Genomic DNA, 18,662 nt, shown 5'->3' on the forward strand with positions numbered 1-18,662 from the left:
TGTAACGTTAAGTTTAGTCTATTGTTGTTAGCTTCACCTACAGAATAACTGGCTTACGCTACACTTATGCATGCGCCAGCTTAAGTGTACGCTATGTTGGTTACCTCTACCTAGAGAATATCTGGTTACACTCTAGTTATGGGTGCGCCACCTTAAGTAGAGTCTATATTGGTTACCTCTATCTTCAGAATCACTGAACTACACTACACTTATGGGTGTCCAACCTTAATTGAAGCTTCTGCGTTTTAGCTGTACCTTCAGAATGACTGGAAGACACTACACTTAATGGTGTCCCGCTGTACCTACTGAATCACTAAGGTACACCAGACTTATGGGATTGCCTCGTTAAGTGCAGCCTATGTTGCTTACCTCTATTTTGAGAATCACTGGGTTACACCACACATATGGGTGTCCAGCCGTAAGGGCACGCTTTGTTGGTTAGCTCCACCTAGAGAATAACTGGTTTACCCTACACTTATGCATGCGGCACCTTAAGTGCACCCTATGTTGGTTACCTCTACCTAGAAAATGACTGGTTACACTACAGTTATGGGTGCGCCACGTTAAGTAGGGCCTATGTTTGTAACCTCTACCTTCAGAATCACTGGGTTTCATTTCACTTATTGGTGTCGTACCTTAATTGAAGGTTCTGCTTATTAGCTGTACCTACAGAATCAATGAAATAGACTACACTTATTGGTGTCCAGCGTTAAGTGCAGCGTATGATTGTAAGGTCTCCTAACAGAATGACTGAGATACACTACACTTATGGGTACGCCACCTTTAGTGCAGACTATGTTGGGTACTTCTAGTTTAAGAATTACTTGCTTACACCACACAAATGGGTGACCAACCTTAAGTGCAGCCTATGTTTGTATGTTCTACCTACAGAATGACTGGTTTACACTACACTTATGGGTGCGCCACCTTCAGAATCACTGAACTACACTGCACGTATGGGTGTCCAACACTAATCGATGCCTTTGTTTGGAAGCCCCACCTACAGAATCACTGGGTTACACTACACTTATTGGTGTCCAGCCTCAAGTGCATCCTATGACTGTTATGTCTAGTTACACAATCACTGGATCACACAAGAATTATGGGTGCCTCACCAACAGCGTTACACCACACATATGGGTGTGCAACCTTATGGGCAGCCTGTGTTGGTTAGCTCTACCCAAAGAATCACTGACTACACTACACTTATGGGTGTGTAACGTTAAGTTTAGTCTATTGTTGTTAGCTTCACCTACAGAATAACTGGCTTACGCTACACTTATGCATGCGCCACCTTAAGTGCACGCTATGTTGGTTACCTCTCCCTAGGGAATCACTGGTTACACTCTAGTTATGGGTGCGCCACCTTAATTAGAGTCTATATTGGATACCTCTACCTTCAGAATCACTGAACTACACTACACTTATGGGTGTCCAACCTTAATTGAAGCTTCTGCTTGTTAGCTGTACCTTCAGAATGACTAGAATCCACTACACTTATTGGTGTCCGGCTCTACCTGCAGAATCACTAAGTTACACCACACATATAAGAAGGCCACGTTAAGTGCAGCCTATGTTGCTTACCTCTATTTTTATAATCACTAGGTTACACCACACATATGGGTGTCCAGTCGTAAGGGAACGCTTTGTTGGTTAGCTCCACCTACATAATAACTGGTTTACACTACACTTATGCATGCACCACCTTAAGTGCACCCTATGTTGGTTACCTCTACCGAGAAAATGACTGGTTACACTACAGTTATGGGTGCCTTACCTTAAGTAGAGCCTGGGTTTGTAATCTCTACCTTCAGAATCACTGGGTTTTATTTCAGTTGTTGTTTTCCTACCTTAATTGAAGCTTCTGCTTATTAGCTTTACCTTTAGAATCACTGAAATAGACTACACTTCACAGACTATGTTGGTTACCTCTAGTGTAAGAATCACTTGCTTACACCACACAAATTCGTGACCAACCTTAAGTGCAGCCTATGTTTGTATGTTCAACCTACAGAATGACTGGGTTACGCTACATTTGTTGGTGCGTTACCTTCAGAATCACTGAAGTACACTACACGTATGGGTGTCCAGCCCTAAGTGCAGCGTATGATTGTAAGGTCTCCTTACAGAATGACTGAAATACACTACACTTATGGGTACGCCACCTTTACTGCAGACTATGTTGGTTACCTCTAGTTTAAGAATCACTTCCTTACACCACACAAATGGGTGACCAACCTTAAGTGCAGCCTATGTTTGTATGTTCTACCTACAGAATGACTGGGTTACACTACATTTATTGGTGAAGTACACTACACGTATGGGTGTCCAACATTAATCGATGCCTATGTTTGGGAGCCCTACCTACAGAATCACTGGGTTACACTAAACTTATTGGTTTCCAGTCTCAAGTGCAGCCTATGACTGTTATGTCTACTTACACAATCACTGGATCACACTAGAATTATGGGTGCCTCACCATCAGCGTTACACCACCCATATCGGTGTGGAAACTTAAGGGCAGCCTGTGTTGGTTAGCTCTACCCAAAGAATCACTGAGTACACTACACTTATTGGTGTGTAACGTTAAGTTTAGTCTATTGTTGTTAGCTTCACCTACAGAATAACTGGCTTACGCTACGCTTATGCATGCGCCACCTTCAGTGCACGCTATGTTGGTTAACTCTACCTAGAAAATGACTGGTTACACTACAGTTATGGGTGCGCCACCTTAAATAGGGCCTATGTTTGTAACCTCTACCTTCAGAATAACTGGGTTTTATTCTACTTGTTGGTGTCGTACCTTAATTGTAGCTTCTGCTTAGTAGCTGTACCTTCAGAATTACTGAAATAGACTACACTTATTGGTGTCCCGCTCTACCTACAGTATCACTAAGTTACACCACACTTATGGGAAGGCCAAGTTAAAATCAGCCTATGTTGCTTACCTCTATTTTAAGAATCTGTAGGTAACACCACACATATGGGTGTGCAGCCGTAAGGGCACGCTTTGTTGGTTAGCTCCACCTACAGAATAACTGGTTTACACTACACTTATGCATGCGCCACCTTAAATGCATTCTATGTTGGTTACCTCTACCTAGAAAATGACTGGTTACACTACAGTTATGGGTGCGCCACCTTAAGTAGAGCCTATGTTTGTTACCTCTACCTTCAGAATAACTGGGTTTCATTTCACTTGTTGTTGTCCTACCTTAATTGAAGCTTCTGCTTAGTAGCTGTACCTTTAGAATCAATGAAATAGACTACACTTATTGGTGTGCAGCCTTAAGTGCAGCGTATGATTGTAAGGTCTCCTAACAGAATGACTGAGATACACTACACTTATGGGTAGGCCAGGTTTAGTGCAGAATATGTCGGTTACCTCTAGTTTAATAATTACTTGCTTACACCACACAAATGTGTGACCAACCTTAAGTGCAGCCTATGTTTGTATGTTCTACCTACAGAATGACTGGGTTACACTACACTTATGGGTGCGCCACCTCACCTTCAGAATCACTGAACTACACTACACGTATGGGTGTCCAAGATTAATTGATGCCTTTGTTTGGGAGCCCTACCTACAGAATCGCTGGGTTACACTACGCTTATTGGTGTCCAGCCTCAAGTGAAGCCTATGACTGTTATGTCTACTTACACAATTACTGGATCACACTAGAATTATGGGTGCCTCACCATCAGCGTTACACCACACATATGAATGTGCAACCTTAAGGGCAGCCTGTGTTGGTTAGATCTACCAAAAGAATCATTGAGTACACTACATTTATTGGTGTGTAACGTTAAGTTTAGTCTATTGTTGTTAGCTTCACCTACAGAATAACTGGCTTACGCTACACTTATGCATACGTCACCTTAAGTGCACGCTATGTTGGTTACCTCTACCTAGAGAATCACTGGTTACACTCTAGTTATGGGTGCGCCACCTTAAGTAGAGTCTATATTTGTTACCTCTACCTTCAGAATCACTGAACTACACTACACGTATGGGTGTCCAACATTAATCGATGCCAATGTTTGGGAGCCCTACCTACAGAATCACTGGGTTACACTACACTTATTGGTGTCCAGTCTCAAGTTTAGCCTATGACTGTTATGTCTACTTACACAATCACTGGATCACACTAGAACTATGGGTGCCTCACCATCAGCGTTACACCACACATATGGGTGTGCAACCTTGAGGGCAGCCTGTGTTGGTTACCTCTACCCAAAGAATCACTGAGTACACTACACTTATTGGTGTGTAACGTTAAGTTTAGTCTATCGTTGTTAGCTTGACCTATAGAATAACTGACTTACGCTACACTTATGCATGCGCCAGCTTAAGTGCACGTTATGTTGGTTACCTCTACCTAGAGAATCACTGGTTACACTCTAGTTATGGGTGCGCCACCTTAAGTAGAGTCTATATTGGTTACCTCTACCTTCAGAATCACTGAAGTACACTACACTTATGGGTGTCCAACCTTAATTAAAGCTAATGCTTTTTAGCTGTACCTTTAGAATGACTGGAAGACACTACTCTTATTGGTGTCCGGCTCTACCCTACTGAATCACTAAGTTACCCCAGACTTATGGGAGGGCCACGTTAAGTGCAGCCTATGTTGCTTACCTCTATTTTGAGAATCACTGGGTTACACCACACATATGGGTGTCCAGCCGTAAGGGCACGATTAGTTGGTTAGCTCCACCTAGAGAATAACTGGTTTACCCTACACTTATGCATGCGGCACCTTAAGTGCACCCTATGTTGGTTACCTCTACCTAGAAAATGACTAATTACACTACAGTTATGGGTGCGCCACCTTAAGTAGGGCCTATGTTTGTAACCTCTACCTTTAGAATCACTGGGTTTCATTTCACTTATTGGTGTCCTACCTTAATTGAAGCTTCTGCTTATTAGCTGTACCTTGAGAATCAATGAAATAGACTACACTTATTGGTGTCCAGCCTTAAGTGCAGCGTATGATTGTAAGGTCTCCTAACAAAATGACTGAGATACACTACACTTATGGGTACGCCACCTTTAGTGCAGACTATGTTGGTTACCTCTAGTTTAAGAATTACTTGCTTACACCACACAAATGTGTGACCAACCTTAAGTGCAGCCTATGTTTGTATGTTCTACCTACAGAATGACTGGGTTACACTACACTTATGGGTTCGCCACCTTCAGAATCACTGAACTACACGTCACGTATGGGTGTCCAACATTAATCGATGCCTTTGTTTGGGAGCCCTACCTACAGAATCACTGGGTTACACTACACTTATTGTTGTCTAGCCTCAAGTGCATCCTATGACTGTTATGTCTACTTACACAATCACTGGATCACACAAGAATTATGGGTGCCTCACCAACACCGTTACACCACACATATGGGTGTGCAACCTTAAGGGCAGCCTGTGTTGGTTAGCTCTACCCAAAGAATCACTGACTACACTACACTTATGGTTGTGTAACGTTAAGTTTAATCTATTGTTGTTAGCTTCACCTACAGAATAACTGGCTAACGCTACACTTATGCATGCGCCACCTTAAGTGCACGTTATATTGGTTACCTCTACCTAGAGAATCACTGGTTACACTCTAGTTATGGGTGCGCCACCTTAAGTAGAGCATATGTTTGTAACCTCTACCTTGAAAATCACTGGGTTTCATTTTACTTGTTGGCGTCCTACCTTAATTGAAGCTTCTGCTTATTAGCTGTACCTTCCGAATCACTGAAATAGACTACACTTATTGGTGTCCAGCCTTAAATGCAGCGTATGATTGTAAGGTCTCCTTACAGAATGACTGAGATACACTACACTTATGGGTACGCCACCTTTAGTGCAGACTATGTTGGCTACCTCTAGTTTAAGAATTACTTGTTTACACCACACAAATGGGTGACCAACCTTAAGTGCAGCCAATGTTTGTATGTTCTACCTACAGAATGACTGGGTTACACTACACTTATGGGTGCGCCACCTTCAGAATCACTGAACTACACTACACGTATGGGTGTCCAAGATTAATTGATGGCTTCGTTTGGGAGCCCTACCTACAGAATCGCTGGGTTACACTACACTTATTGGTGTCCAGCCTCGAGTGCATCCTATGACTGTTATGTCTACTTACACAATCACTGGATCACACAAAAATTATGGGTGCCTCACCATCAGCGTTACACCACACATATGGGTGTGCAACCTTAAGGGCAGCCTGTGTTGGTTAGCTCTACCCAAGGAATCACTGAGTACACTACACTTATTGGTCTGTAACGTTAAGTTTAGTCTATTGTTGTTAGCATCAGCTATAGAATAACTGGCTTATGCTACACTTATGCATGCGCCACCTTAAGTGCACGCTATGTTAGTTACCTCTACCTAGAGAATCACTGGTTAAACTCTAGTTATGGGTGCGCCACCTTAAGTAGAGCATATGTTTGTAACCTCTACCTTGAAAATCACTGGGTTTCATTTTACTTGTTGGCGTCCTACCTTAATTGAAGCTTCTGCTTATTAGCTGTACTTTCTGAATCACTGAAATAGACTACACTTATTGGTGTCCAGCCTCAAGTGCAGCCTATGACTGTTCTTTCTACTTACACAATCACTGGATCACACTAGAATTATGGGTGCCTCACCATCAGCGTTACACCACACATATGGGTGTGCAACCTTAAGGGCAGCCTGTGTTGGTTAGCTCTACCTAAAGAATCACTGAGTACACTACACTTATTGGTGTGTAACGTTAAGTTTAGTCTATTGTTGTTAGCTTCAGCTACAGAATAACTAGCTTACGCAACACCTATGCATGCGCCACCTTAAGTGCACGCTATGTTGGTTACCTCTACCTAGAGAATCACTGGTTACACTCTAGTTATGGGTGCGCCACCTTAAGTAGAGTCTATATTGGTTACCTCTACCTTCAGAATCACTGAACTACACTACACGTATGGGTGTCCAACCTTAATTGAAGCTTCTGCGTTTTAGCTGTATCTTCAGAATGACTGGAAGACACTACACTTAATGGTGTCCGGCTGTACCTACTGAATCACTAAGGTACACCAGACTTATGGGAGGGCCACGTTAAGTGCACCCTATGTTGCTTACCTCTATTTTGAGAATCACTGGGTTACACCACACATATGGGTGCCCAGCCGTAAGGGCACGATTAGTTGGTTAGCTCCACCTAGAGAATAACTGGTTTACCCTACACTTATGCATGCGGCACCTTAAGTGCACCCTAGGTTGGTTACCTCTACCTAGAAAATGACTAATTACACTACAGTTATGGGTGCGCCACCTTAAGTAGAGTCTATATTGGTTACCTCTACCTTCAGAATCACTGAACTACACTACACGTATGGGTCTCCAACCTTAATTGAAGCTTCTGCGTTTTAGCTGTACCTTCAGAATCAATGAAATAGACTACACTTATTGGTGTCCAGCCTTAAGTGCAGCGTATGATTGTAGGGTCTCCTAACAGAATGACTGAGATACACTACACTTATGGGTACGCCACCTTTAGTGCAGACTATGTTGGTTACCTCTAGTTTAAGAATTACTTGCTTACACCCCACAAATGTGTGACCAACCTTAAGTGCAGCCTATGTTTGTATGTTCTACCTACAGAATGACTGGATTACACTACACTTATGGGTTCGCCACCTTCAGAATCACTGAACTACACGTCACGTATGGGTGTCCAACATTAATCGATGCCTTTGTTTGGGAGCCCTACCTACAGAATCACTGGGTTACACTACACTTATTGTTGTCTAGCCTCAAGTGCATCCTATGACTGTTATGTCTACTTACACAGTCACTGGATCACACAAGAATTATGGGTGTGTAACGTTAAGTTTAGTCTATTGTTGTTACCTTCACCTACAGAAAAACTGGCTAACGCTACACTTATGCATGCGCCACCTTAAGTGCACGTTATTTTGGTTACCTCTACCTAGAGAATCACTGGTTACACTCTAGTTATGGGTGCGCCACCTTAAGTAGAGTCTATATTGGTTACCGCTATCTTCAGAATCACTGAACTACACTAGACTTATGGGTGTCCAACCTTAATTGAAGCTTCCGCTTTTTAGCTGTACCTTCAGAATGACAAGAATACACTACACTTATTGGTGTCCGGCTTTATTGGTGTACCTATAGAATCACTAAGTTACACCAGACTTATGGTAAGGCCACGTTAAGTGCAGCCAATGTTGCTTACCTCTATTTTGAGAATCACTGGGTTACACCACACATATAGGTGTCCAGCGCTAAGGACACGCTTTGTTGGTTAGCTCCACCTACAGAATAACTGGTTTACACTACACTTATGCATGCGCCGCCTTAAGTGTACCCTATGTTGGTTACCTCTACCTAGAAAATGACTGGTTACACTTCAGTTATGGGTGCGCCACTTTAAGTAGAGCCTATGTTTGTAACCTCTACCTTCAGAATCACTGGGTTTCATTTCACTTGTTGTTGTCCTACCTTAATTGAAGCTTCTGCTTAGTAGCTGTACCTTCAGAATCACTGAAATAGACTACACTTATTGGTGTCCAGCCTTAAATGCAGCGTATGATTGTAAGGTCTCCTTACAGAATGACTGAGATACACTACACTTATGGGTACGCCACCTTTACTGCAGACTATGTTGGTTATCTCTAGTTTAAGAATCACTTCCTTACACCACACAAATGGGTGACCAACCTTAAGTGCAGCCAATGTTTGTATGTTCTACCTACAGAATGACTGGGTTACACTACACTAATGGGCGCGCCACCTTCAGAGTTTCTGAACTACACTACACGTATGGGTGTCCAAGATTAATCGATGCCTATGTTTGGAAGCCCTACTTACAGAATCACTGGGTTACACTACACTTATTCGTGTCCAGCCTCAAGTGCAGCCTATGACTGTTAAGTCTACTTACACAATCACTGGATCACACTAGAATTATGGGTGCCTCACCATCAGCGTTACACCACACATATGGGTGTGCAACCTTATGGGCAGCCTTTGTTGGTTAGCTCTACCCAAAGAATCACTGAGTACACTACACTTACTGGTGTGTAACGTTAAGTTTAGTCTATTGTTGTTAGCTTCACCTACAGAATAACTGGCTTGCAGCGTATGATTGTAAGGTTTCCTTACAGAATGACTGAGATACACTACACTTATGGGTACGCCACCTTTAGTGCAGACTATGTTGGTTACCTCTAGTTTAAGAATCACTTGCTTACACCACACAAATGGGTGACCAACCTTAAGTGCAGCCAATGTTTGTATGTTCTACCTACAGAATGACTGGGTTACACTACACTAATGGGCGCGCCACCTTCAGAGTTTCTGAACTACACTACACGTATGAGTGTCCAAGATTAATCGATGCCTATGTTTGGAAGCCCTACTTACAGAATCACTGGGTTACACTACACTTATTCGTGTCCAGCCTCAAGTGCAGCCTATGGCTGTTAAGTCTACTTACACAATCACTGGATCACACTAGAATTATGGGTGCCTCACCATCAGCGTTACACCACACATATGGGTGTGCAACCTTATGGGCAGCCTTTGTTGGTTAGCTCTACCCAAAGAATCACTGAGTACACTACACTTACTGGTGTGTAACGTTAAGTTTAGTCTATTGTTGTTAGCTTCACCTACAGAATAACTGGCTTGCAGCGTATGATTGTAAGGTTTCCTTACAGAATGACTGAGATACACTACACTTATGGGTACGCCACCTTTAGTGCAGACTATGTTGGTTACCTCTAGTTTAAGAATCACTTGCTTACACCACACAAATGGGTGACCAACCTTAAGTGCAGCCTATGTTTGAATGTTCTACCTACAGAATGACTGGGTTACACTACATTTATTGGTGCGCCACCTTCAGAATCACTGAAGTACACTACACGTATGGGTGTCCAACATTAATCGTGCCTATGTGTTGGAGCCCTACGTACAGAACCACTGGGTTACACTACACCCATTGGTGTCCAGCGTCAAGTGCAGCCTATGACTGTTATGTCTACTTACACGATCACTGGATCACACTAGAATTATGGGTGCCTCACCATCAGCGTTACACCACACATATGGGTGTGCAACCTTAAGGGCAGCCTGTGTTGGTTAGCTCTACCCAAAGAATCACTGAGTACACTACACTTATTGGTGTGTAACGTTAAGTTTAGTCTTTTGTTGGTAGCTTCACCTATAGAATAACTTGCTTACGCTACACTTATGCATGCGCCACCTTAAGTGTAAGCTATGTTGGTTACCTCTACCTAGAAAATGACTGGTTACACTACAGTTATGGGTGCGCCACCTTAAGTTATGCCTATGTTTGTAACCTCTACCTTTAGAATCACTGGGTTTCATTTCACTTATTGGTGTCCTACCTTAATTGAAGCTTCTGCTTATTCGCTGTACCTTTAGAATCACTGAAATAGACTACACTTATTGGTGTCCAGCCCTAAATGCAGCGTATGATTGTAAGGTCTCCTTACAGAATGGCTGAGATACACTACACTTATGGGTACGCCACCTTTACTGCAGACTATGTTGGTTACCTCTAGTTTAAGAATCCCTTGCTTACACCACACAAATGGGTGACCAACCTTAAGTGCAGCCTATGTTTGTATGTTCTACCTACAGAATGACTGGTTTACACTACACTTATGGGTGCGCCACCTTCAGAATCACTGAACTACACTGCACGTATGGGTGTCCAACATTAATCGATGCCTTTGTTTGGAAGCCCTACCTACAGAATCACTGGGTTACACTACACTTATTGGTGTCCAGCCTCAAGTGCATCCTATGACTGTTATGTCTAGTTACACAATCACTGGATCACACAAGAATTATGGGTGCCTCGCCAACAGCGTTACACCACACATATGGGTGTGCAACCTTATGGGCAGCCCGTGTTGGTTAGCTCTACCCAAAGAATCACTGACTACACTACACTTATTGGTGTGTAACGTTAAGTTTAGTCTATTGTTGTTAGCTTCACCTACAGAATAACTGGCTTACGCTACACTTATGCATGCGCCAGCTTAAGTGCACGCTATGTTGGTTACCTCTACCTAGAGAATCACTGGTTACACTCTAGTTATGGGTGCGCCACCTTAAGTAGAGTCTATATTGGTTACCTCTACCTTCAGAATCACTGAACTACACTACACTTATGGGTGTCCAACCTTAATTGAAGCTTCTGCGTTTTAGCTGTACCTTTAGAATGACTGGAAGACACTACACTTAATGGTGTCCCGCTGTACCTACTGAATCACTAAGGTACACCAGACTTATGGGATTGCCTCGTTAAGTGCAGCCTATGTTGCTTACCTCTATTTTGAGAATCACTGGGTTACACCACACATATGGGTGTCCAGCCGTAAGGGCACGCTTTGTTGGTTAGCTCCACCTAGAGAATAACTGGTTTACCCCACACTTATGCATGCGGCACCTTAAGTGCACCCTATGTTGGTTACCTCTACCTAGAAAATGACTGGTTACACTACAGTTATGGGTGCGCCACCTTAAGTAGGGCCTATGTTTGTAACCTCTACCTTCAGAATCACTGGGTTTCATTTCACTTATTGGTGTCGTACCTTAATTGAAGGTTCTGCTTATTAGCTGTACCTACAGAATCAATGAAATAGACTACACTTATTGGTGTCCAGCGTTAAGAGCAGCGTATGATTGTAAGGTCTCCTAACAGAATGACTGAGATACACTACACTTATGGGTACGCCACCTTTAGTGCAGACTATGTTGGTTACTTCTAGTTTAAGAATTACTTGCTTACACCACACAAATGGGTGACCAACCTTAAGTGCAGCCTATGTTTGTATGTTCTACCTACAGAATGACTGGTTTACACTACACTTATGGGTGCGCCACCTTCAGAATCACTGAACTACACTGCACGTATGGGTGTCCAACATTAATCGATGCCTTTGTTTGGAAGCCCTACCTACAGAATCACTGGGTTACACTACACTTATTGGTGTCCAGCCTCAAGTGCATCCTATGACTGTTATGTCTAGTTACACAATCACTGGATCACACAAGAATTATGGGTGCCTCGCCAACAGCGTTACACCACACATATGGGTGTGCAACCTTATGGGCAGCCTGTGTTGGTTAGCTCTACCCAAAGAATCACTGACTACACTACACTTATGGGTGTGTAACGTTAAGTTTAGTCTATTGTTGTTAGCTTCACCTACAAAATAACTGGCTTACGCTACACTTATGCATGCGCCACCTTAAGTGCACGCTATGTTGGTTACCTCTCCCTAGAGAATCACTGGTTACACTCTAGTTATGGGTGCGCCACCTTAAGTAGAGTCTATATTGGATACCTCTACCTTCAGAATCACTGAACTACACTACACTTATGGGTGTCCAACCTTAATTGAAGCTTCTGCTTGTTAGCTGTACCTTCAGAATGACTAGAATCCACTACACTTATTGGTGTCCGGCTCTACCTGCAGAATCACTAAGTTACACCACACATATAAGAAGGCCACGTTAAGTGCAGCCTATGTTGCTTACCTCTATTTTGAGAATCACTAGGTTACACCACACATATGGGTGTCCAGTCGTAAGGGAACGCTTTGTTGGTTAGCTCCACCTACATAATAACTGGTTTACACTACACTTATGCATGCACCACCTTAAGTGCACCCTATGTTCGTTACCTCTACCGAGAAAATGACTGGTTACACTACAGTTATGGGTGCGCCACCTTTAGTAGAGCCTGTGTTTGTAATCTCTACCTTCAGAATCACTGGGTTTTATTTCAGTTGTTGTTTTCCTACCTTAATTGAAGCTTCTGCTTATTAGCTGTACCTTTAGAATCACTGAAATAGACTACACTTCACAGACTATGTTGGTTACCTCTAGTGTAAGAATCACTTGCTTACACCACACAAATTCGTGACCAACCTTAAGTGCAGCCTATGTTTGTATGTTCAACCTACAGAATGACTGGGTTACGCTACATTTATTGGTGCGTTACCTTCAGAATCACTGAAGTACACTACACGTATGGGTGTCCAGCCCTAAGTGCAGCGTATGATTGGAAGGTCTCCTTACAGAATGACTGAAATACACTACACTTATGGGTACGCCACCTTTACTGCAGACTATGTTGGTTACCTCTAGTTTAAGAATCACTTGCTTACACCACACAAATGGGTGACCAACCTTAAGTGCAGCCTATGTTTGTATGTTCTACCTGCAGAATGACTGGGTTACAGTACACCTATGGGTGCGCCACCTTCAGAATCACTGAAGTACACTACACGTATGGGTGTCCAACATTAATCGATGCCTATGTTTGGGAGCCCTACCTACAGAATCACTGGGTTACACTACACTTATTGGTTTCCAGTCTCAAGTGCAGCCTATGACTGTTATGTCTACTTACACAATCACTGGATCACACTAGAATTATGGGTGCCTCACCATCAGCGTTACACCACCCATATCGGTGTGCAAACTTAAGGGCAGCCTGTGTTGGTTAGCTCTACCCAAAGAATCACTGAGTACACTACACTAATTGGTGTGTAACGTTAAGTTTAGTCTATTGTTGTTAGCTTCACCTACAGAATAACTGGCTTACGCTACACTTATGCATGCGCCACCTTAAGTGCACGCTATGTTGGTTACCTCTACCTAGAGAATCACTGGTTACACTCTAGTTATGGGTGCGCCACCTTAAGTAGAGTCTATATTGGTTACCTCTATCTTCAGAATCACTGAACTACACTACACTTATGGGTGTCCAACCTTAATTGAAGCTTCTGCTTTTCAGCTGTACCTTCAGAATGACAAGAATACACTACACTTATTGGTTTCCGACTGTATTGGTGTACCTACAGAATCACTAAGTTACACCAGACTTATGGTAAGGCCACGTTAAGTGCAGCCTATGTTGCTTACCTGTATTTTGAGAATCACTGGGTTACACCACACATATAGGTGTCCAACCGTAAGGGCACGCTTTGTTGGTTAGCTCCACCTACAGAATAACTGGTTTACACTACACTTATGCATGCGCCACCTTAAATGCACCCTATGTTCGTTACCTCTACCTAGAAAATGACTGGTTACACTACAGTTATGGGTGCGCCACTTGAAGTAGAGCCTATGTTTGTAACCTCTACCTTCAGAATCACTGGGTTTCATTTCACTTATTGGTGTCCTACCTTAATTGAAGCTTCTGCTTATTAGCTGTTCCTTCAGAATCATTGAAATAGACTACACTTATTGGTGTCCAGTCTAAAGTGCAGCGTATGATTGTAAGATCTCCTTACAGAATGACTGAGATACACTACACTTATGGGTACGCCACCTTTACTGCAGACTATGTTGGTTACCTCTAGTTTAAGAATCACTTCCTTACACCACACAAATGGGTGACCAACCTTAAGTGCAGCCTATGTTTGTATGTTCTACCTACAGAATGACTGGGTTACACTACATTTATTGGTGCGCCACCTTCAGAATCACTGAAGTACACTACACGTATGGGTGTCCAACATTAATCGATGCCTATGTTTGGGAGCCCTACCTACAGAATCACTGGGTTACACTACACTTATTGGTTTCCAGTCTCAAGTGCAGCCTATGACTGTTATGTCTACTTACACAATCACTGGATCACACTAGAATTATGGGTGCCTCACCATCAGCGTTACACCACCCATATCGGTGTGGAAACTTAAGGGCAGCCTGTGTTGGTTAGCTCTACCCAAAGAATCACTGAGTACACTACACTTATTGGTGTGTAACGTTAAGTTTAGTCTATTGTTGTTAGCTTCACCTACAGAATAACTGGCTTACGCTACGCTTATGCATGCGCCACCTTCAGTGCACGCTATGTTGGTTAACTCTACCTAGAAAATGACTGGTTACACTACAGTTATGGGTGCGCCACCTTAAATAGGGCCTATGTTTGTAACCTCTACCTTCAGAATAACTGGGTTTTATTTTACTTGTTGGTGTCGTACCTTAATTGTAGCTTCTGCTTAGTAGCTGTACCTTCAGAATTACTGAAATAGACTACACTTATTGGTGTCCCGCTCTACCTACAGTATCACTAAGTTACACCACACTTATGGGAAGGCCAAGTTAAAATCAGCCTATGTTGCTTACCTCTATTTTAAGAATCTGTAGGTAACACCACACATATGGGTGTGCAGCCGTAAGGGCACGCTTTGTTGGTTAGCTCCACCTACAGAATAACTGGTTTACACTACACTTATGCATGCGCCACCTTAAATGCATTCTATGTTGGTTACCTCTACCTAGAAAATGACTGGTTACACTACAGTTATGGGTGCGCCACCTTAAGTAGAGCCTATGTTTGTTACCTCTACCTTCAGAATAACTGGGTTTCATTTCACTTGTTGTTGTCCTACCTTAATTGAAGCTTCTGCTTAGTAGCTGTACCTTTAGAATCAATGAAATAGACTACACTTATTGGTGTGCAGCCTTAAGTGAAGCGTATGATTGTAAGGTCTCCTAACAGAATGACTGAGATACACTACACTTATGGGTAGGCCAGGTTTAGTGCAGACTATGTCGGTTACCTCTAGTTTAATAATTACTTGCTTACACCACACAAATGTGTGACCAACCTTAAGTGCAGCCTATGTTTGTATGTTCTACCTACAGAATGACTGGCTTACAGTACACCTATGGGTGCGCCACCTTCAGAATCACTGAAGTACACTACACGTATGGGTGTCCAACATTAATCGATGCCTATGTTTGGGAGCCCTACCTACAGAATCACTGGGTTACACTACACTTATTGGTTTCCAGTCTCAAGTGCAGCCTATGACTGTTATGTCTACTTACACAATTACTGGATCACACTAGAATTATGGGTGCCTCACCATCAGCGTTACACCACACATATGAATGTGCAACCTTAAGGGCAGCCTGTGTTGGTTAGATCTACCAAAAGAATCATTGAGTACACTACATTTATTGGTGTGTAACGTTAAGTTTAGTCTATTGTTGTTAGCTTCACCTACAGAATAACTGGCTTACGCTACACTTATGCATACGTCACCTTAAGTGCACGCTATGTTGGTTACCTCTACCTAGAGAATCACTGGTTACACTCTAGTTATGGGTGCGCCACCTTAAGTAGAGTCTATATTTGTTACCTCTACCTTCAGAATCACTGAACTACACTACACGTATGGGTGTCCAACATTAATCGATGCCAATGTTTGGGAGCCCTACCTACAGAATCACTGGGTTACACTACACTTATTGGTGTCCAGTCTCAAGTTTAGCCTATGACTGTTATGTCTACTTACACAATCACTGGATCACACTAGAACTATGGGTGCCTCACCATCAGCGTTACACCACACATATGGGTGTGCAACCTTGAGGGCAGCCTGTGTTGGTTACGTCTACCCAAAGAATCACTGAGTACACTACACTTATTGGTGTGTAACGTTAAGTTTAGTCTATTGTTGTTAGCTTGACCTATAGAATAACTGACTTACGCTACACTTATGCATGCGCCAGCTTAAGTGCACGTTATGTTGGTTACCTCTACCTAGAGAATCACTGGTTACACTCTAGTTATGGGTGCGCCACCTTAAGTAGAGTCTATATTGGTTACCTCTACCTTCAGAATCACTGAAGTACACTACACTTATGGGTGTCCAACCTTAATTAAAGCTAATGCTTTTTAGCTGTACCTTTAGAATGACTGGAAGACACTACTCTTATTGGTGTCCGGCTCTACCCTACTGAATCACTAAGTTATTCCAGACTTATGGGAGGGCCACGTTAAGTGCAGCCTATGTTGCTTACCTCTATTTTGAGAATCACTGGGTTACACCACACATATGGGTGTCCAGCCGTAAGGGCACGATTAGTTGGTTAGCTCCACCTAGAGAATAACTGGTTTACCCTACACTTATGCATGCGGCACCTTAAGTGCACCCTATGTTGGTTACCTCTACCTAGAAAATGACTAATTACACTACAGTTATGGGTGCGCCACCTTAAGTAGGGCCTATGTTTGTAACCTCTACCTTTAGAATCACTGGGTTTCATTTCACTTATTGGTGTCCTACCTTAATTGAAGCTTCTGCTTATTAGCTGTACCTTCAGAATCAATGAAATAGACTACACTTATTGGTGTCCAGCCTTAAGTGCAGCGTATGATTGTAAGGTCTCCTAACAAAATGACTGAGATACACTACACTTATGGGTACGCCACCTTTAGTGCAGACTATGTTGGTTACCTCTAGTTTAAGAATTACTTGCTTACACCACACAAATGTGTGACCAACCTTAAGTGCAGCCTATGTTTGTATGTTCTACCTACAGAATGACTGGGTTACACTACACTTATGGGTTCGCCACCTTCAGAATCACTGAACTACACGTCACGTATGGGTGTCCAACATTAATCGATGCCTTTGTTTGGGAGCCCTACCTACAGAATCACTGGGTTACACTACACTTATTGTTGTCTAGCCTCAAGTGCATCCTATGACTGTTATGTCTACTTACACAATCACTGGATCACACAAGAATTATGGGTGCCTCACCAACACCGTTCCACCACACATATGGGTGTGCAACCTTAAGGGCAGCCTGTGTTGGTTAGCTCTACCCAAAGAATCACTGACTACACTACACTTATGGGTGTGTAACGTTAAGTTTAGTCTATTGTTGTTAGCTTCACCTACAGAATAACTGGCTAACGCTACACTTATGCATGCGCCACCTTAAGTGCACGTTATTTTGGTTACCTCTACCTAGAGAATCACTGGTTACACTCTAGTTATGGGTGCGCCACCTTAAGTAGAGCATATGTTTGTAACCTCTACCTTGAAAATCACTGGGTTTCATTTTACTTGTTGGCGTCCTACCTTAATTGAAGCTTCTGCTTATTAGCTGTACCTTCTGAATCACTGAAATAGACTACACTTAGTGGTGTCCAGCCTTAAATGCAGCGTATGATTGTAAGGTCTCCTTACGGAATGACTGAGATACACTACACTTATGGGTACGCCACCTTTACTGCAGACTATGTTGGTTACCTCTAGTTTAAGAATTACTTGTTTACACCACACAAATGGGTGACCAACCTTAAGTGCAGCCAATGTTTGTATGTTCTACCTACAGAATGACTGGGTTACACTACACTTATGGGTGCGCCACCTTCAGAATCACTGAACTACACTACACGTATGGGTGTCCAAGATTAATTGATGGCTTCGTTTGGGAGCCCTACCTACAGAATCGCTGGGTTACACTACACTTATTGGTGTCCAGCCTCGAGTGCATCCTATGACTGTTATGTCTACTTACACAATCACTGGATCACACAAAAATTATGGGTGCCTCACCATCAGCGTTACACCACACATATGGGTGTGCAACCTTAAGGGCAGCCTGTGTTGGTTAGCTCTACCCAAGGAATCACTGAGTACACTACACTTATTGGTCTGTAACGTTAAGTTTAGTCTATTGTTGTTAGCATCAGCTATAGAATAACTGGCTTATGCTACACTTATGCATGCGCCACCTTAACTGCACGCTATGTTGGTTACCTCTACCTAGAGAATCACTGGTTAAAC

This window comes from Porites lutea, chromosome 7 (genome assembly GCF_958299795.1).
Source record: "Porites lutea chromosome 7, jaPorLute2.1, whole genome shotgun sequence".
Taxonomy (NCBI): Eukaryota; Metazoa; Cnidaria; class Anthozoa; order Scleractinia; family Poritidae; genus Porites; species Porites lutea.